General features: G+C 42.2%; 1 long non-coding RNA gene and 20 other non-coding genes across 32 annotated transcripts; 11 read left to right on the top strand and 10 right to left on the bottom strand.

Annotated features, from left to right (window-relative positions):
- Positions 1-789: 789 nt before the first annotated feature.
- On the bottom strand, positions 790-7822 carry LOC117559743. 12 transcript variants are annotated; one of them, XR_004571003.1, is made up of 16 exons: positions 7455-7818; positions 6908-7364; positions 6693-6807; positions 6235-6278; positions 5514-5557; positions 3293-3339; positions 2940-3110; positions 2715-2755; positions 2488-2534; positions 2241-2297; positions 2027-2057; positions 1784-1838; positions 1600-1609; positions 1309-1378; positions 1067-1111; positions 790-843 (listed from the first exon to the last, which is right to left on the bottom strand). It is a non-coding gene; the product is annotated as an uncharacterized LOC117559743 (long non-coding RNA). The 12 variants fall into 12 exon arrangements; XR_004571004.1 differs by having other exon boundaries at positions 7054-7364; positions 7455-7817; XR_004571007.1 differs by having other exon boundaries at positions 3257-3339; positions 6693-7364; positions 7455-7820.
- Positions 940-1013, bottom strand: LOC117559774. The gene has a single exon (XR_004571042.1). It is a non-coding gene; the product is annotated as a small nucleolar RNA SNORD47 (small nucleolar RNA).
- LOC117559765 lies at positions 1205-1266 on the bottom strand. Its single transcript, XR_004571033.1, has one exon. It is a non-coding gene; the product is annotated as a small nucleolar RNA SNORD78 (small nucleolar RNA).
- LOC117559753 lies at positions 1906-1990 on the bottom strand. The gene has a single exon (XR_004571022.1). It is a non-coding gene; the product is annotated as a small nucleolar RNA snR60/Z15/Z230/Z193/J17 (small nucleolar RNA).
- On the bottom strand, positions 2124-2208 carry LOC117559758. Its single transcript, XR_004571027.1, has one exon. It is a non-coding gene; the product is annotated as a small nucleolar RNA snR60/Z15/Z230/Z193/J17 (small nucleolar RNA).
- LOC117559761 lies at positions 2363-2447 on the bottom strand. The gene has a single exon (XR_004571030.1). It is a non-coding gene; the product is annotated as a small nucleolar RNA snR60/Z15/Z230/Z193/J17 (small nucleolar RNA).
- Positions 3178-3244, bottom strand: LOC117559769. The gene has a single exon (XR_004571037.1). It is a non-coding gene; the product is annotated as a small nucleolar RNA SNORD75 (small nucleolar RNA).
- On the bottom strand, positions 3450-3517 carry LOC117559772. The gene has a single exon (XR_004571040.1). It is a non-coding gene; the product is annotated as a small nucleolar RNA SNORD75 (small nucleolar RNA).
- LOC117559750 lies at positions 5748-5828 on the bottom strand. Its single transcript, XR_004571018.1, has one exon. It is a non-coding gene; the product is annotated as a small nucleolar RNA SNORD74 (small nucleolar RNA).
- On the bottom strand, positions 6433-6512 carry LOC117559752. Its single transcript, XR_004571020.1, has one exon. It is a non-coding gene; the product is annotated as a small nucleolar RNA SNORD74 (small nucleolar RNA).
- A 1170-nt stretch (positions 7823-8992) lies between the features above and the next one.
- LOC117559751 lies at positions 8993-9074 on the top strand. Its single transcript, XR_004571019.1, has one exon. It is a non-coding gene; the product is annotated as a small nucleolar RNA SNORD74 (small nucleolar RNA).
- A 608-nt stretch (positions 9075-9682) lies between these two features.
- On the top strand, positions 9683-9763 carry LOC117559748. The gene has a single exon (XR_004571016.1). It is a non-coding gene; the product is annotated as a small nucleolar RNA SNORD74 (small nucleolar RNA).
- Positions 9764-10238: 475 nt separating this feature from the next.
- Positions 10239-10306, top strand: LOC117559771. Its single transcript, XR_004571039.1, has one exon. It is a non-coding gene; the product is annotated as a small nucleolar RNA SNORD75 (small nucleolar RNA).
- Positions 10307-10505: 199 nt separating this feature from the next.
- On the top strand, positions 10506-10572 carry LOC117559768. Its single transcript, XR_004571036.1, has one exon. It is a non-coding gene; the product is annotated as a small nucleolar RNA SNORD75 (small nucleolar RNA).
- Positions 10573-11289: 717 nt separating this feature from the next.
- LOC117559757 lies at positions 11290-11374 on the top strand. The gene has a single exon (XR_004571026.1). It is a non-coding gene; the product is annotated as a small nucleolar RNA snR60/Z15/Z230/Z193/J17 (small nucleolar RNA).
- Positions 11375-11524: 150 nt separating this feature from the next.
- Positions 11525-11609, top strand: LOC117559754. The gene has a single exon (XR_004571023.1). It is a non-coding gene; the product is annotated as a small nucleolar RNA snR60/Z15/Z230/Z193/J17 (small nucleolar RNA).
- A 131-nt stretch (positions 11610-11740) lies between these two features.
- On the top strand, positions 11741-11825 carry LOC117559760. The gene has a single exon (XR_004571029.1). It is a non-coding gene; the product is annotated as a small nucleolar RNA snR60/Z15/Z230/Z193/J17 (small nucleolar RNA).
- A 401-nt stretch (positions 11826-12226) lies between these two features.
- On the top strand, positions 12227-12288 carry LOC117559764. Its single transcript, XR_004571032.1, has one exon. It is a non-coding gene; the product is annotated as a small nucleolar RNA SNORD78 (small nucleolar RNA).
- Positions 12289-12478: 190 nt separating this feature from the next.
- LOC117559747 lies at positions 12479-12552 on the top strand. The gene has a single exon (XR_004571015.1). It is a non-coding gene; the product is annotated as a small nucleolar RNA SNORD47 (small nucleolar RNA).
- Positions 12553-12739: 187 nt separating this feature from the next.
- Positions 12740-12813, top strand: LOC117559746. The gene has a single exon (XR_004571014.1). It is a non-coding gene; the product is annotated as a small nucleolar RNA SNORD47 (small nucleolar RNA).
- Positions 12814-13274: 461 nt separating this feature from the next.
- On the top strand, positions 13275-13352 carry LOC117559767. The gene has a single exon (XR_004571035.1). It is a non-coding gene; the product is annotated as a small nucleolar RNA SNORD79 (small nucleolar RNA).
- The last annotated feature ends 5402 nt before the right edge of the window (positions 13353-18754 follow it).

Below are 18754 nucleotides of genomic sequence, written 5' to 3'. Positions count from 1 at the left end.
CCCAGAGCAGATCCTGGTCCTGAAGGGGAGGGGCTTCACCTGATGAGAGGCTGATCCCAGAGCAGATCCTGGTCCTGAAGGGGAGGGGCTTCACCTGATGAGAGGCTGATCCCAGAGCAGATCCTGGTCCTGGAGGGGAGGGGCTTCACCTGGAGAGGCTGATCCCAGAGCAGATCCTGGTCCTGAAGGGAGGGGCTTCACCTGATGAGAGGCTGATCCCAGAGCAGATCCTGGTCCTGAAGGGGAGGGGCTTCTCCTGGAGAGGCTGATCCCAGAGCAGATCCTGGTCCTGGAGGGGAGGGGCTTCACCTGGAGAGGCTGATCCCAGAGCAGATCCTGGTCGTGAAGGGGAGGGGCTTCACCTGATGAGAGGCTGATCCCAGAGCAGATCCTGGTCCTGAAGGGGCGGGGCTTCACCTGATGAGAGGCTGATCCCAGAGCAGATCCTGGTCCTGAAGGGGCGGGGGGCTTCACTGATGTGAGGCTGATCCCAGAGCAGATCCTGGTCCTGAAGGGGCGGGGCTGATCCCAGAGCAGATCCTGGTCCTGAAGGGGCGGGGATTCACCTGATGTGAGGCTGATCCCAGAGCAGATCCTGGAGGGGCTTCTTTGGACAGAAACACAAACTCATTAGAACTAAAGGTAGAGACTCAGCAGAGTGCGTTGGAGCGCCACACAGCCTCAGAACATAATGGAACGGTAGGGGTATAATCAGAGAGATCATTTTGGCAGAATCTTTTCATCCACAGTAGTGTTCATAGAAACTGATCACTCCTGATGAGACGCACCCTTAGCTTCCAGTCCTCAAAGTCCCGTGTTCAGTCTGACAGAGGAGGGTCTTTCCTGGAGGAGAAGGACCACAAAGTCTTATTTAAAAACTACATTTATATGAGAGCAGTGACAGAAAAGCAGCACCAACTAAATGTCCAGTGCGCACACAGCCTCAGAACATAATGGAACGGTAGGGGTATAATCATTAGAGATCATTTGGCAGAATCTTTTCATCACAGGTAGTGTTTCATTAACGCCACACACATTCTGATAACACACTCCTGATGAGACCCACCTTCATGTCCTCAAGTGTCCCATGTTCAGTCTGACAGGCTATTTCCTGAGGAGAAGGACATCACATCTTATTAGTCAGCGACAGGTTGATTGTGTTACTCTATTTTAATTCAAAGTGATTGTGGTTCTCTCCTCTGGGTTCTCAGTCACAGATTGTTCCACATTGTAGTTCAGGTCAGACATTTGTAAACATCACTGAACCCTCAGTCTTCCTAAAGTCTCAGGAGAGGATCAGATTCTCACCTGAAGTCCCTCTGAACAGCTGATCGACCCTCACAGCTGATTGACCCTCACACCTGATCGACCCTCACACCTGATCGACCCTCACACCTGATCGACCCTCACAGCTGATCGACCCTCACACCTGATCGACCCTCACAGCTGATCGACCCTCACACCTGATCGACCCTCACACCTGATCGACCCTCACAGCTGATCGACCCTCACAGCTGATCGACCCTCACAGCTGATCGACCCTCACAGCTGATCGACCCTCACAGCTGATCGACCCTCACAGCTGATCGACCCTCACACCTGATTGGATCTGAAAACACAGAAGAGTAGAGTAAATCAACCCAGAATAAAAAGCCCGTTAGTTTCCCTGAAGCTAACTCAGATCAGATTAAATGCTAATTTTCCTCAACGGGATCAGAGACCTGATTCATGTTCATCACATCTGAGTCATGTTAGCGGCTAAATGCTAATCTGTGATGCTCACCAGGAACACAGGAGGCCTGAAGGTGGGAGTCCTGGACAGCAGGGGGTCTTCATGTCTGAATTAAACAGAGAGGGGTCTCATTATCACAGAGAGCGAATCACCTGAGGCTCAGCAGAACTACAGCTGATACTCAGCTAGGAGCGAAAGACAAATGCTCTTGTTCTTCATGGTTCATCTGCTGAACTATGCTCTCATCACGGTATCAGACATCCTTCAACTCTGCTGTTCCTCCATTAACCTCACCTTCACATGGAGCGCTGCCTCAGTCTGCTTTCTGTCAAGAGAGAGCGGAAGTGTTAGCAAGTGCTTCAGGAGTCGAGTGGTCCTCCATGTCTTTCAGGCCGACACTCAGCTAGGAGCGAAAGACAATGCTCTTGTTCTTCATGTTTCATCTGTTGAACTATGCTCTCATCACGGGTGTCAGACGTCACAGGCTTTATTCCAGTCTCCAACTCACCTTAGTTTGTCCCTTTTGTCCTCCCAGTACTTCATGCATCATCACCACTTCCTGCTCCTGGAAAGTGAGACATGTATTAGAAGAAGATCTAGAAACTAAGAGTCCTTGATGAGCAGAGAGGGGCCGACACTCAGCTAGGAGCGAAGACAAATGCTCTTGTTCTTTCATGTTTCATCTGCTGAACTATGCTCTCATCACGGTGTCGGAGCTCTTGGTTAATGCTGCTTCAGCAGAATATCTAACTCACCTGCCACTGAGTCCAGGGTCATGAGGAGAGGAGGCTCAGAGGACCAGCTGCAAGAGAGAGGACTCACTTTAGAAAAGGCATGTTTCAATAAAGAGGCGTCTGTTCATCTGCACGCATCAGATACAAGTCTTCTTTCACTCTGACTCAGAGAGATTCCCCAATGTTTTGTTACAAGATCATCATTTAGATTCCTTTAAAGGATGCTAGAGACATGATGGATGCATCACCTGGTCTGTAGGTCACCTGGAGGTCAGCTGGAGGTCATCTCCTGCAGGAACACAGAGTAAAATGAGCTCCATCTCTAATATTCAGAGTGTGTTCTTCTCGCTGTGTGAGCCTCAGATAGATCAACTGGTGGGTTGGAGGTATCGTCATCCAGGTAGTCGAGAGTAGCAAATGCTGTCATCACAGGCGAGAGAGAGGAAGGACTTTAAGACACTCTGAGGCTCAACCTCCTTTCAGCTTCACATGCTGCTTGGGTACTGTAACGTCAGAGGTCCAACTCGGTGTCCTGCAGCCTCTCTGGTCCTAAGTCCAAGAGGCCGGTCTATATAAAGGGCCGGTGGCGAGTCTGTGTTGGGCAGTCCTGTTCAGCTTCACATGTTGCTCCATGTCTCTGAGACCTGTGGACACCAAACCCTCGTTAGCTCCACAACATGGAGACAAAGACACGATATAGCTTTCCATGGAAGTGTCAGCGTATGGTTTCTCAGATATCACATCTGTCCACTACTCTTATACTAAATCATCACAAACTTCCACTTAAAACCTGTAGTTTCTTCATTGAGCAGATAGAGTAACTCACAGCAGAGGATCTGAGGAGGTTCCCAGCTCAGAGACTTCTTCTTCCACCTGAACAAACATCAAGGAACTCCGATTAAAAACACATCTGGAAAAACTGCTTCACTTTAGTAACTCAGTAGTGAAATAACACACTGCTAACATTAGCATGCTATCAGTTAAACTTCAGCCATTCAGTTTCAGAAATCTCTTCTGTCCACTACTCTTATATAATGAAACATCACCAGTTTACCAATCAGAGCAGAGGTGGAGAAGTACTCTGATCTAGTACTGAGTAGAAGTACTCTGATCTAGTACTGAGTAGAAGTACACAGATCTAGTACCGAGTTAAAGTACACAGATCTAGTACTGAGTTAAAGGAGAAGTACTCTGATCTAGTACTGAGTTAAAGTACACAGATCTAGTACCGAGTTAAAGTACACAGATCTAGTACTGAGTTAAAGGAGAAGTACTCTGATCTAGTACTGAGTAGAAGTACTCTCATCTAGTACTTGAGTTAAAGTATACAGATCTAGTACTGAGTTAAAGTACACAGATCTAGTACTGAGTTAAAGGAGAAGTACTCTGATCTAGTACTGAGTTAAAGGAGAAGTACTCTGATCTAGTACTGAGTTAGAGAAGTACACAGATCTAGTACTGAGTTAAAGGAGAAGTACTCTGATCTAGTACTGAGTTAAAGAGAAGTACTCTGATCTAGTACTGAGTTAAAGGAGAAGTACTCTGATCTAGTACTTGAGTTAGAGAAGTACACAGATCTAGTACTGAGTAAAAATAGAAGTACTCTGATCTAGTACTGAGTTAAAGTAGAAGTACTCTGATCTAGTACTGAGTAGAAGCAGAAGTACTCTGATCTAGTACTTGAGTTAAAGTAGAAGTACTCTGATCTAGTACTGAGTAGAAGTAGAAGTACTCTGATCTAGTACTGAGTAGAAGTAGAAGTACTCTGATCTAGTACTTGAGTTAAAGTAGAAGTACTCTGATCTAGTACTGAGTTAGAGAAGTACACAGATCTAGTACTTGAGTTAAAGTAGAAGTACTCTGATCTAGTACTTGAGTTAAAGTAGAAGTACTCTGATCTAGTACTTGAGTTAAAGTAGAAGTACTCTGATCTAGTACTTGAGTTAAAGTAGAAGTACTCTGATCTAGTACTTGAGTTAAAGTAGAAGTACTCTGATCTAGTACTGAGTAGAAGTAGAAGTACTCTGATCTAGTACTTGAGTTAAAGTAGAAGTACTCTGATCTAGTACTTAAGTTAAAGTAGAAGTACTCTGATCTAGTACTTGAGTTAAAGTAGAAGTACTCTGATCTAGTACTTGAGTTAAAGTAGAAGTACTCTGATCTAGTACTGAGTTAAAGTAGAAGTACTCTGATCTAGTACTGAGTTAGAGAAGTACACAGATCTAGTACTGAGTAGAAGTACACAGATCTAGTACTTGAGTTAAAGTAGAAGTACTCTGATCTAGTACTTGAGTTAAAGTAGAAGTACTCTGATCTAGTACTTGAGTTAAAGTAGAAGTACTCTGATCTAGTACTGAGTTAAAGTAAAAGTACTCTGATCTAGTACTGAGTTAAAGTAAAAGTACTCTGATCTAGTACTGAGTTAAAGTAAAAGTACTCTGATCTAGTACTGAGTAAAAGTAGAAGTACTCTGATCTAGTACTGAGTAAAAGTAGAAGTACTCTGATCTAGTACTGAGTAAAAGTAGAAGTACTCTGATCTAGTACTGAGTTAAAGGAGAAGTACACAGATCTAGTACTGAGTAGAAGTACACAGATCTAGTACTTGAGTTAAAGTAGAAGTACTCTGATCTAGTACTGAGTAGAAGTACTCTGATCTAGTACTGAGTTAAAGGAGAAGTACTCTGATCTAGTACTGAGTTAAAGGAGAAGTACTCTGATCTAGTACTGAGTTAAAGGAGAAGTACTCTGATCTAGTACTGAGTTAAAGGAGAAGTACTCTGATCTAGTACTGAGTTAAAGGAGAAGTACTCTGATCTCGTACTTCAGTTAAAGTAGAAGTACTCTGATCTAGTACTGAGTAGAAGTACTCTGATCTAGTACTGAGTAGAAGTACTCTGATCTAGTACTGAGTTAAAGGAGAAGTACTCTGATCTAGTACTGAGTTAAAGGAGAAGTACTCTGATCTAGTACTGAGTTAAAGGAGAAGTACACAGATCTGGTAACTTTCCACCTCTGATCAAAATGGAGTCATTTCAATTTCCTCACCATTTAATGTCCAGATCCATTCTGCAGAGATCCTGTCCTGAGGCCTGCAACCAGAAGAGGGAGATATTTAAATCATGCATTTAGTTTAACCTGCAACACATCTAAGTCCATTAACTCCTGCCCATGCAGCAGCTAGTAGCTCATGCTCTGAGCAGCTAGTTAGCTCATGCTCTGAGCAGCTAGTTAGCTCATGCTCTGAGCAGCTAGCTCTAAAACAGAACAGTTTAACTTGTTCCCATGCAGTCAGAGCGGTTGGCATTCTACACAAATATTCAGTTGTCCCTACCAACATTTTAATCATCATATATACACGGGAAAGCTGCTGAGAGGAGACTTTAAGAGGATACACAGAGATGATAGCAATACATTTCACTCAGTGACATGAAGGTATACAAAACATTACATTCTGAGTGACCAGTTCAGTTCATAATGCCCTCAGTTTTGAATTAATGTAATGAACCATGATGTTCATGTTCCTTTTTAACGATGTATTGGAATAATTGTCCATGAAAGTTTAAACAAAAAAGTGTATTCTGATTATTTATCCAGAATCTGCACATTAAGGCATTAAATAAACGTATTGGAGTTTAGGTACAGTATTTACCTCTGATCTAGTGGGTTGTAAGTATGAAGTAGCAACATTGTAAATACTCAAAGTACAAGTAGCTCAAAGTGTACTTCAGTACATCTGGTTATAATGAAGGCATTTCTGTTTCCTCACCATTTAATGTTCAGCTCCATTTTGTAGAGATCCTGTCGCAAGGCCTGCAACCAGAGAAGATAAACATTAATATACTTAAAAATCATGCATTTAGTTACAAACTGGCTGCAACACCTCCAAGCATGTTAACTCCTGCCCATGCAGCAGCTAGTTAGCACATGTAGCAGCTAGCTCTAAAACAGAACAGTTTAACTTGTTCCCGTGCAGTCAGAGAGGTTGGCATTCTACACAAATATTCAGTTGTCCCTACCAACATTTTAAAATCATAAATACACGGGAAAGCTGCAGCAAGGGGACTTTAAGAGACATTAGACACACATTAGTTAATCAACAACATTAGCTCAGATGCTAATTAGCATCAAACACGTGGGACACAGAGGCCTGCCTGAAAAAACAAAACATGAATATATTCCTTAATTATAACGAGTATTAAGATCAAAATGAGCAGTGTTTCTCACCTCCTGTTGGCTCCTCTCCGGTTCTGGTTCCCTCTCATCTCAGATATTATCCTGATTGTTTCTTCTTCTTCGGATGTTCGGATGGGAAACAGCTTTCAGGAGCATTTACCGCCACCTTCAGAAATGGAGTGGGTCAGCTCGGTGTTAATCTAAATTCTTAATATAATTCCTGTCCTTTTCTAAAAGCCTAAACACTGCCCTGTATGCTACATCACCTGAACTCCTTCTCAACGTCTCTACTATATTTAATTCCGTTTGATTTCTGTGCAGTGCTTCCTTTAGTAGCCGAATACACGTTCTTGATGGTATTTGAGACATTGCAGAAAATGTGCTCCACTGTTTCAAAATGACCAAAATGTACCTGTTGCATGTTCTTTCATAACTAATGTGTTATTTAATATTTAGCCCAGTGTGACCAAATCTCATTCTGGAAATGTCGTCCTCCTCTTCTTTACTTCTCTTGTTTCTCCAACTTTCTTTTGAACATTATAAAGATGTCTGCCCTGAACTCCTCCATTCGTCCTGCCATTTCTTTTTAAGTTGGGATTTGATGTTTCTTTGATTTCCTCCTCTCCTTCAGGGTTCTTGTTCTCCAGGTGAAGTGGTCTGACCTGAGGACTCATTCAAACCTTTAGTTAACCAGGTGGTCCCATTGAGATCATCGAGGGAGACCTGTCCAACATGGCAGCAAGTAGGTTACAACGTGAACATAAAACAGATAACACAAAAGGACATCGTATTTACAGGGCTACAGATACATACCTAGCGACAGTATCAAGTATCATTGCATCTATCCGAGCTTTAAAAACAGGCAGTGGAACCAAATTACTCAGTTTCAATTATGTTTGAAGACTGTTCCAAGTTAGAGGAGCTGCGCACATAAAAGCTTTCGTCCCTAAGTCAGTCCTTGCACATGTAACAAAACCACATCATGTGATCTCAGGCAATGGCTACCTGCAACTGTCTGTGTGATCAGAGAGCAGATGGACGATGGGAGTTCACCCAACACTTTGCATATTTGTCTCTAGTTCATTTCCTTCAGATTCCTTTCTTCAGGGTTCTTGTTCTCCAGGTGAAGTGGTCTCACCTGAGGATGTGGACCAGGTAGAGGGAGGTGGACTACAGTTTAAAGGACTCCTTCAGACAAGCTGATGGTCAGGAGGGCGGGGTCTCTCACCCTCACCTGGAGAGAGCATCAATTAACACAAATTAACCACCTGGTAGATTCAGTTCCCTTCACCAATGTTCTATCGTTTGTGGCGGTAAATGCACCTTATAGCTGTTTGCCAACCGCCATTAAACCAAAAGAAGAAGAAGAAGAAGAATGTGCTATCGTTTTTACACTTAACAATTAAGTAATTAAATAATAAACTCATCATTTTGGCCCCTTTATATTTTATCAGGCAACATAAATCTATTTTTTCCAAATCGTGCATCCTCAACAGAAAACGATTAGCAGCCATGTTAATTATAACGTGTTAAAAATCATGCTTTTAGGGGAAAAGAGCCTCTAAATATGTATTACACTAATCACACAATCTTTCACCTTTAGTTTCTCGCCTTAGTTTTATTTATTTTTAAAGAGCTGGGCGATTTTATCTATGATGGGAAATACGATTAGATATCGTCTTAGAATATCATTGTATTGCATAATTGTCTTTTACTCGATTTAAGGCAGCTTTCAAGCAAGCGATGTCATTTTATCATTTGTATTATTTGTTTTTAAACTCTGGTCTTTACCCAATAAGTTATTATATCACACTAGTTATATAATGTATCAATCATCTTATTGAGTAAATATTTGATAAAAGCACCTATAGTCAACTATACAATATTAATATCGAGTATTTAATTCAATATATTAAATATTTGATGTTTTCCATATCACTCAGCCCTTTATACAAATACACTCAATGACACCAACGGCCAGCAGGGGCGCTAGCAGTTTGAACTGTTTTTCCCATCAGCCACTGCGACATCTCCCTATAAAATCAGTCCGCGCCCTCAGTCAGTCCTCATTCCTCCGCTGCTCACAAGGTAAATAGGTTTCCAGCCTAGAAATATCCTTCATTCGTTGTTTTAGCTGACTTTTTGTATTGATATTTATCTACTTGAACAGATGTAGACAAACTATTTAAATGCATTATTGTTTTGATGTTTTATATGTCGATAAAATGTCTCCTATATGGAAACAATTTATCTTTTACAAGCAGCTAGGCCTCTCCCACGTGTAAGCAGCTAATTAGCATATGAGCTAATCTTGACTTTTAATCCACTTAAAGTCTCCTCTCTGCAGCTTTCCCGTGTATATATGATGATTTAAAATGTTGGTAGGGACAACTGAATATTTGTGTAGAATGCCAACCGCTCTGACTGCACGGGAACAAGTTAAACTGTTCTGTTTTAGAGCTAGCTGCTACATGTGCTAACTAGCTGCTGCATGTGCAGGAGTTTACAGATTTAGATGAGTTGCAGTTTGTAACTAGATGCATTTTTAAAGATGTATATTAATGTTTATCTCCTTCTCTGGTTGCAGGCCTTGCGACAGGATCTCTGCAAAATGGAGCTGATCATTAAATGGTGAGGAAACGGCAATGCCTTCATTATAACCAGATGTACTGAAGTACACTTTGAGCTACTTGTACTTTTGAGTATTCACATTTTTGCTACTTCATACCTAAACCCACTAGTTCAGAGGTAAATACTGTACCTAAACTCCAATACGTTTATTTAATGCCTTAATGTGCAGATTCTGGATAAATAATCAGAATACACTTCTTTTTTTAAAATTACTTTCATGGACAATTATTCCAATACATCGTTGAAAAGGAACATGAACATCATGGTTCATTACATTAATTCAAAACTGAGGGCATTATGAACTGAACTGGTCACTCAGAATGTAATGTTTTGTATACCTTCATGTCACTGAGTGAAATGTATTGCTATCATCTCTGTGTATCCTCTTAAAGTCTCCTCTCTGCAGCTTTCCCGTGTATATATGATGATTAAAATGTTGGTAGGGACAACTGAATATTTGTGTAGAATGCCAACCGCTCTGACTGCACGGGAACAAGTTAAACTGTTCTGTTTTAGAGCTAGCTGCTCAGAGCATGAGCTAACTAGCTGCTCAGAGCATGAGCTAATAGCTGCTGCATGGGCAGGAGTTAATGGACTTGGATGTGTTGCAGGTTAAACTAAATGCATGATTTAAATATCTCCCTCTTCTGGTTGCAGGCCTCAGGACAGGATCTCTGCAGAATGGATCTGGACATTAAATGGTGAGGAAATAGAAATGACTCCATTTTGATCAGAGGTGGAAAGTTACCAGATCTGTGTACTTCTCCTTTAACTCAGTACTAGATCAGAGTACTTCTTCTCAGTACTAGATCAGAGTACTTCTCCTTTAACTCAGTACTAGATCAGAGTACTTCTACTTTAACTCAGTACTAGATCAGAGTACTTCTCCTTTAACTCAGTACTAGATCAGAGTACTTCTACTCAGTACTAGATCAGAGTACTTCTCCACCTCTGCTCTGATTGGTAAACTGGTGATGTTTCATTATATAAGAGTAGTGGACAGAAGAGATTTCTGAAACTGAATGGCTGAAGTTTAACTGATAGCATGCTAATGTTAGCAGTGTGTTATTTCACTGATTACTAAAGTGAAGCAGTTTTTCCAGATGTGTTTTTAATCGGAGTTCTTGATGTTGTTCAGGTGGAAGAAGAAGTCTCTGAGCTGGGAACCTCCTCAGATCCTCTGCTGTGAGTTACTCTATCTGCTCAATGAAGAAACTACAGGTTTTAAGTGGAAGTTTGTGATGATTTAGTATAAGAGTAGTGGACAGATGTGATATCTGAGAAACCATACGCTGACACTTCCATGGAAAGCTATATCGTGTCTTTGTCTCCATGTTGTGGAGCTAACGAGGGTTTGTGTCCACAGGTCTCAGAGACATGGAGCAACATGCGAAGCTGAACAGACTGCCCAACACAGACTCGCCACCGGCCCTTTATATAGACCGGCCTCTTGGACTTAGGACCAGAGAGGCTGCAGGACACCGAGTTGGACCTCTGACGTTACACGAAGCAGCATGTGAAGCTGAAAGGAGGTGAGCCTCAGAGTGTCTTATAGTCTTCCTCTCTCTCGTCTGTGATGACAGCATTTGCTACTCTCGACTACCTGGATGACGATACCTCCAACCCACCAGTTGATCTATCTGAGGCTCACACAGCGAGAAGAGCACACTCTGAATATTAGAGATGGAGCTCATTTTACTCTGTGTTCCTGCAGGAGATGACCTCCAGCTGACCTGTGACCTCCAGACCAGGTGATGCATCCATCATGTCTCTAGCATCCTTTAAAGGAATCTAAATGATGATCTTGTAACAAAACATTGGGAATCTCTCTGAGTCAGAGTGAAAGAAGACTTGTATCTGATGCGTGCAGATGAACAGACGCCTCTTTATTGAAACATGCCTTTTCTAAAGTGAGTCCTCTCTCTTGCAGCTGGTCCTCTGAGCCTCCTCTCCTCATGACCCTGGACTCAGTGGCAGGTGAGTTAGATATTCTGCTGAAGCAGCATTAACGAAGAGCTCCGACACCGTGATGAGAGCATAGTTCAGCAGATGAAACATGAAGAACAAGAGCATTTGTCTTTCGCTCCTAGCTGAGTGTCGGCCTCTCTGCTCATCAAGGACTCTTAGTTTCTAGATCTTCTTCTAATACAAGTCTCACTTTCCAGGAGCAGGAAGTGGTGATGATGCATGAAGTACTGGGAGGACAAAAGGACAAACTAAGGTGAGTTGGAGACTGGAATAAAGCTGTGACGTCTGACACCGTGATGAGAGCATAGTTCAACAGATGAAACATGAAGAACAAGAGCATTTGTCTTTCGCTCCTAGCTGAGTGTCGGCCTGAAAGACATGGAGGACACTCGACTCCTGAAGCACTTGCTAACACGTCCTCTCTCTTTGACAGAAAGCAGACTGAGGCAGCGCTCCATGTGAAGGTGAGTTATATGGAGGAACAGCAGAGTTGAAGGATGTCTGACACCGTGATGAGAGCATAGTTCAGCAGATGAACCATGAAGAACAAGAGCATTTGTCTTTCGCTCCTAGCTGAGTATCAGCTGTAGTTCTGCTGAGCCTCAGGTGTTTCTCTCTCTGTGATAATGAGACCCCTCTCTGTTTAATTCAGACATGAAGAACCCCTGCTGTCCAGGACTCCCACCTCCAGGCCTCCTGTGTTCCTGGTGAGCATCACAGATTAGCATTTAGCCGCTAACATGACTCAGATGTGATGAACATGAATCAGGTCTCTGATCCCGTTGAGGAAAATTAGCATTTAATCTGATCTGAGTTAGCTTCAGGGAAACTAACGGGCTTTTTATTCTGGGTTGATTTAATCTACTCTTCTGTGCTTTCAGATCCAATCAGGTGTGAGGGTCGATCAGCTGTGAGGGTCGATCAGCTGTTCAGAGGGACTTCAGGTGAGAATCTGATCCTCTCCTGAGACTTTAGGAAGACTGAGGGTTCAGTGATGTTTACAAATGTCTGACCTGAACTACAATGTGGAACAATCTGTGACTGAGAACCCAGAGGAGAGAACCACAATCACTTTGAATTAAAATAGAGTAACACAATCAACCTGTCGCTGACTGATGAGATGTGATGTCCTTCTCCTCAGGAAAGAGCCTGTCAGACTGAACATGGGACGCTTGAGGACATGAAGGTGGGTCTCATCAGGAGTGTGTTATCAGAATGTGTGTGGCGTTAATGAACACTACCTGTGATGAAAAGATTCTGCCAAATGATCTCTCGTGATTATACCCCTACCGTTCCATTATGTTCTGAGGCTGTGTGCGCACTGGACATTTAGTTGGTGCTGCTTTTCTGTCACTGCTCTCATATAAATGTAGTTTTTAAATAAGACTTTGTGTCCTTCTCCTCCAGGAAAGACCCTCCTCTATCAGACTGAACACGGGACGTTTGAGGACTGGAAGCTAAGGTGCGTCTCATCAGGAGTGATCAGTTTCTATGAACACTACCTGTGATGAAAAGATTCTGCCAAATGATCTCTCGTGATTATACCCCTACCGTTCCATTATGTTCTGAGGCTGTGTGCGCTCCAATGCCTCTGCTGAGTCTCTACCTTTAGTTCTAATGAGTTTGTGTTTCTGTCCAAAGAAGCCCCTCCAGGATCTGCTCTGGGATCAGCCTCACATCAGGTGAAGCCCCGCCCCTTCAGGACCAGGATCTGCTCTGGGGTCAGCCTCTCTCCGGGTGAAGCCCCTCCCCTTCAGGATCTGCTCTGGGATCAGCCTCTCCAGGTGAAGCCCCTCCCCTTCAGGACCAGGATCTGCTCTGGGATCAGCCTCTCATCAGGTGAAGCCCCGCCCCTTCAGGACCAGGATCTGCTCTGGGATCAGCCTCTCATCAGGTGAAGCCCCTCCCCTCCAGGACCAGGATCTGCTCTGGGATCAGCCTCATCAGGTGAAGCCCCTCCCCTCCAGGACCAGGATCTGCTCTGGGATCAGCCTCTCCAGGTGAATTTCTCTCTGATACCTGCACATCTCTGAAAGCTGTAGCTGATGATCTGTTGAAACATTGGGAATCTCTCTGAGTCAGAGTGAAAGAGAACTGTTTTCTGATGCAGAGCAGACTCTCTGATCTGTGCTCTGGAGGAAGGCTGCTTCTAACTGCTCTCTTCTCTTCTCAGGTGCTGAGCTTCAGAGACATCAAGGCTGTGTTTGTGGAAATAAAGAGTGAACTGAATCCTGTGCCTGGTGTCTTTTATTAACATGTGTAGAGACTCTGTGCCCAAACATGCACAGGGTTCCCGCGGGGTCTCAAAAAGTCTTACATTTGTTAATCTGAATTTACGGTCTTAAATATGACCAAAAAATAAGAAGGGTCTTAAGATGATGGGATGTGAAAGGTACTTCTGTGTTGCGATTGCGTCTAAAATGTGTTTTTGGGAAATGTCTGGGCTGCAAAGTAACCAGTACGGTAATAGTTTCAGTTCCCCTAACGATTTGAATTGACATAAATCAACATGGAACTAGGGCTGGGCGATTTTTTTTTTTCTCCTCGGTTTTAATGATTAATTTGCATTTTTACTTTCCTACGGTTTGTGAAATGGCTGAACCGAAAAATCGAGATTTAAAAACATTTCTAGACTCCGCAGATTTGTTTTGCTTTAAGGGACTCCGTAGTGGCTTACACTCTCACTTTCCAGAGCATGCACAAAACTCAGCCACATTGCCTGTGACTACCCGATCTGCAGCTCTGTGTACACATATCACTTAAATTATTCAATACATCCTTTGTACTGAAGTATTCAAGAGTAAATAAAGTTTAATATAAATGATTTGCTGTGGCCAATTGTTTTCATTGCATTTACAGACCCGTGTAACTCTGATACCACCCAATGAATGCATTGACTTGCTTGTAGAACCACGCTACACAAAACAGCAACACTTATACAAACTATTTTTTTTTTTAAGGAGCTACTGTATCGACCTATATAAATATTATATATTTTTTTTCAAAATATCTTGCATTTTAGCCATGCCTCATTTCGCTCCATTTGCTTTTTCCAGCGCTGTTTTTGCAGAGGGCTGATTCTGTGAGCTGCAGCTGACCACGCCCCTGCAGGAGAGGGGAGCGTGCTCTGAGATCAGCTGCTGGGTGGTCTGTAGAGGGGGAGGAAAAGAGATCTCCGTCCTCCGTGTTTTATTCTTATAGAAGTAAGAAGAGAAGTAATGGGTCAGAAACTCTCCTTTTTACCCAGCGGTCCAGACATAGACATCAAACGGCGACACATATTCAGTTACTTTGGCATTAGGGCAGGGATATCTAGATACTTCCCAAGGTCTGACATCATGAAGTGTGCTACTTTTAAAGCAAGAAACGATGTTTTCAAATCTGTAATCAAAAAGCTCCTCAAACACTATCGAAGCAGTTCCTGCCGTTGCTACGTTAGTTCAAACGGTAACAACGGACTACTTTTCTTAGCGGATGCTTGTCAATTTAAATCAATACATAAAACTATTTTTTTATGTCAATAAAATCATTTTCTAAATCCATAAAAGCATTTCAATTAATATTGGGAGTCATGTCGTTACTTTGTTGAGAATGTGGCCATGTGTAATAAGCGGGATGATGTGCACATTGCATAATGTGCCTTCATGCCGATCTAGATCCCTCCGCAAAAAAACGGCTCGTTCGCGGGCGAGAGCCGGCTCCCGTCGTTCACTTAAAAGAGCCTTGGTCTGGTTTGTTTAGAAAAAAACAAAACAATCGAGGTTTAAATCGAAAATTATCCATTAGTTAGAACAAATCGCGATTTTATTTTTAGGCCAAATCGCCCAGCCCTACATGGAACCAGTAATCACTAACTTTGTTTCCCCCGTTCCTTATTGGAGAACACCCATCTAGTAACCTAGCAACTAGCGCCATATAGAGCTCTGCTAGCAACCAACTTGGTTGCTCTGCTAGCAACCAAGCTTCAGCTAGCTGCAGTCAAACTCATGTCTCTTCGCATCTACTTACAAATAAATATGGGGAAGTGTCAGTTCAACCGAATTTGGTTGGAAAACATCGAATTTAGTGCTTGGTTGAAACCAGTGGAGGGAACGTGTTTGAAGCCCGCTGCACCTTTTGCAAAAATAAATTGGAGTTTGTTTTGCTAATGTAGTGTTAGCTAGTGCAGCAGCAGCTAATGTAGCGTTAGCTAATGCAGCGTTAGCTAGTGCTGCAGCAGCTAATGCAGCGTTAGCTAGTGCTGCAGCAGCTAATGCAGCGTTAGCTAGTGCAGCAGCAAATGTAGCGTTAGCTAGAGCAGCAGCAGCTAATGTAGCGTTAGCTAATGCAGCGTTAGCTAGTGCAGCAGCAGCTAATGTAGCGTTAGCTAGTGCAGCAGCAAATGTAGCGTTAGCTAGAGCAGCAGCAGCTAATGTAGCGTTAGCTAGTGCAGCGTTAGCTAATGCAGCGTTAGCTAGTGCAGCAGCAGCTAATGTAGCGTTAGCTAGTATAGCAGCTCCCTCAACAACACCGGGGGACCTCCGGGCGACGTTTGGGTCTACGATACCAACCCTAGAAGCGGAGGTGCTGTAGACGCTAAATACCAATCATGCACCGATGAAAGATTGTAGCAGAGCTCTGAATATAGCTCTTGTTACTCTCTCACACTAGGGCTGCTCGATTATGGCAAAAATCATAATCGCTATTTTGGTCAATTGATATGACGGTTATTAATTGACTTTGATCCATGTATTGAACTTTAAAACAAATAATCTGAACAGTTTTTTAACTGTTTACCCTGAATGTATAATTCAACTGAAAAATACCAATACTAAATAAATATATATCAAGATCAACAAATATTTTGGAGCGCACTTCCACCAGCTACTAAACACATAAATATGATAAATAAATTAGATCAAATATATTGTAGTGCACTGTCACAACCTAGCAAAGCTAAATAATAGTTTTTTTCCGATTATGATGTTTTTGTAATTGTGGCAGGCCAAAATCGTAATTGCGATTAAAATACGATTAATTGCACAGCCCAACACACGCAAGCACACAGACGCACACTTTTGGGCTAACACAGTTCTGTGTTATGTTAGGTCATTGTTCTTATATTGAACATGAATACATTTACTTTAAGTAATTATGGGACGTATTTTTTCTTTCATAGCAATTTTCCTTCATACTTTCTTGCTGTGAAATAGGTCTTAAATTCTATTCAAAGTGGTCTTAAAAAGTCTTACATTTGAGTTGGCGAAACCTACTGCATGCAGTAGGCCTTTGTGCTCTGATTGGTTAATGTGGTATACTTCTGATGATGCTACCTTTTTTAGACCTGGACTGTAATGACTTTTGACTGAGTCCTCTTCACTAAGTTTCAGTGTCTCTTAGCTGTTATTTCCCCTCTGGGACTAATGAGGGATTCTGATTCCCCAAAAAGAGACTTCACATGATGGAGCTTTCCTTCAAAATGAAGGTTGCATCGTTTAAATGCATTACAGAAAGTCTCCTCAGCATTTTATGAATTTAATAATTGACTTAAAATAAAAGTTTAATTAGATATCCTGTGTATTCACACTTCTCTAGGGGGCTTTATATTAACTCGCTCGGTGCACACATCATCCATTCAAGTGAGCCTTCATGGCAGAGATGTGGGAGACATGAAGTGGGATATAGAGCTAGTGGGAAACCATTTAGCATAAGGTTTCTAAATGTTATTTACAGGGTTCCCGCGGGGTCTTAAGTCTTACATTTGATAATCAGAATGTAAGGCCTTAAAAAGTCTTTAATATGACAAAAAAAGGTCTTAAATATGATTTAACCAGCACTCTATTCCACCCCTTCAGCTGGGTTCCTAAATATCTACAGACTCCACAAATGCTGTGCACCTTTTTAAAGGGCCCATGTCATGCTTTTCCGGTTATCACCCGTCCCCTTGTGTTATGAAGGTTTTTCTGCATGTAAACGGTCTGCAGAGTCACAACCCCTCAAAGTACCCTGCACCGAGTAAAACTCTAACACACAGGGTTCTTATGGTCATTAAAAACCTGGACAAGTCATGGAAATAAAAAATGCTAATTCCAGGCCCTGGAAAAGTTATGGAAAACAATATTTTTGGCAAAGTTTTGGAAAAGTCATGGAAATGTAACTAAAGTTGCATCAAATATAATTTATATTTAATCTAATCGCCGAAATAGTAATACTATAATGATAAATACTGTATCGTATAGTAATCAAACGTAAAATGTCATTTAACTGAGCTCCAACAAGCCGTGTAGGACAGAGTGAATACACAGACTATACAGAGATGCTGTGAGAAACCAATGTGAGTTTGGAACATTGAACAATGTGAATCTATTCTAGTCGACCTCAACAATGGAACTATGATCAGTAGAAATGGCCGTGACGTGGGACCTTTAGAAATGACTAATTGCTGTCTGTATTGTGTTTTGACCATTAGGTTGTTGCTCATTCTAACATCCATGTTGAGACGCACAGCGGTGTCGTTTCCTTGATAAGGGCCCTAGGACTAAATCATCTCCAAAGGTCTGAACACTGCTAAGGTCGATGTGACTGATGTTGCACTCTGACCTGTGAGGTAGAAATATGAACACCAGTGAAATATTTATATAGCATCTGAGTGAGGTGGTAGATCATTTGAAGTCAAGTGTTTTAGATGCCATTTGATCCATAAAGGACAATGAAGTCTTGCAACTGTCCAAGAACGGCCAGGCCCGTTAGTGACCTGCAGCTGTTCTGATGGCTCGTGGTGAACATTCAAGTATAGAGGGTATAGCTATGTTCGGACTATACGGGCAACATTTCACACCATTTGTATCACGTATTGACTTTTATGTACAGGTTTTTGCTTAAGAGTAGTTTTATGCATTTTAAGATATAGTCCTCCAGCTGATTTTGAGAATGGGACATCAGGGCTGTTTTGGCTAGCCACATTACAAACAATTAGCTTTGAAAATGCAAAGAAAAGTCAGCCTACCGAGTGTGTGTAGTTCTACACTTGACACAATGAAAAGACTGAAGCAATAATAGACCTTGAGCACCACAGCCTGATGTACCTGCTGCGCCAGAAGACAGCTTCCTTCAGAACCATCAATACAGGTTTACCATGTCCCACACACTGCTGCCACTAACACCATCAGTACCAGATGTGGAACAACAGTCCAGAACAGGGGTGGCCAACCAGTCAGAGGTTAAGAGCCAATTTTTTTCTATTTTACTGCAAAGAGCCACATCAAACACACAGTCACTGATACCGCTTGTTTCAGTTTTTTGTTTTCTGGAGACAAGATTTCAACCACGTCACTGATGCATTTTTGTGGCATTGGGATATATATTTTTTAAATCCTCTGGAGCAGAGAGAGGAGCTGTGGATTATTGGTATTGATTAATGCATCAGTGTTTCTTAGGGTCAAAAACAATAAACTCACAACTTAAAATGAAAGCGTTTAGTTTATTTAATAAAAGAGCACATGTTCAATGTGAAAAGTGACAGTAGTTATAGATTA

Source organism: Gymnodraco acuticeps, unplaced genomic scaffold (genome assembly GCF_902827175.1).
Source record: "Gymnodraco acuticeps unplaced genomic scaffold, fGymAcu1.1, whole genome shotgun sequence".
In the NCBI taxonomy this organism is placed as follows: Eukaryota; Metazoa; Chordata; class Actinopteri; order Perciformes; family Bathydraconidae; genus Gymnodraco; species Gymnodraco acuticeps.
The sequence above is the reverse complement of the archived record's forward strand: the minus strand, read 5'-3'. Positions and strand labels throughout refer to the sequence as shown.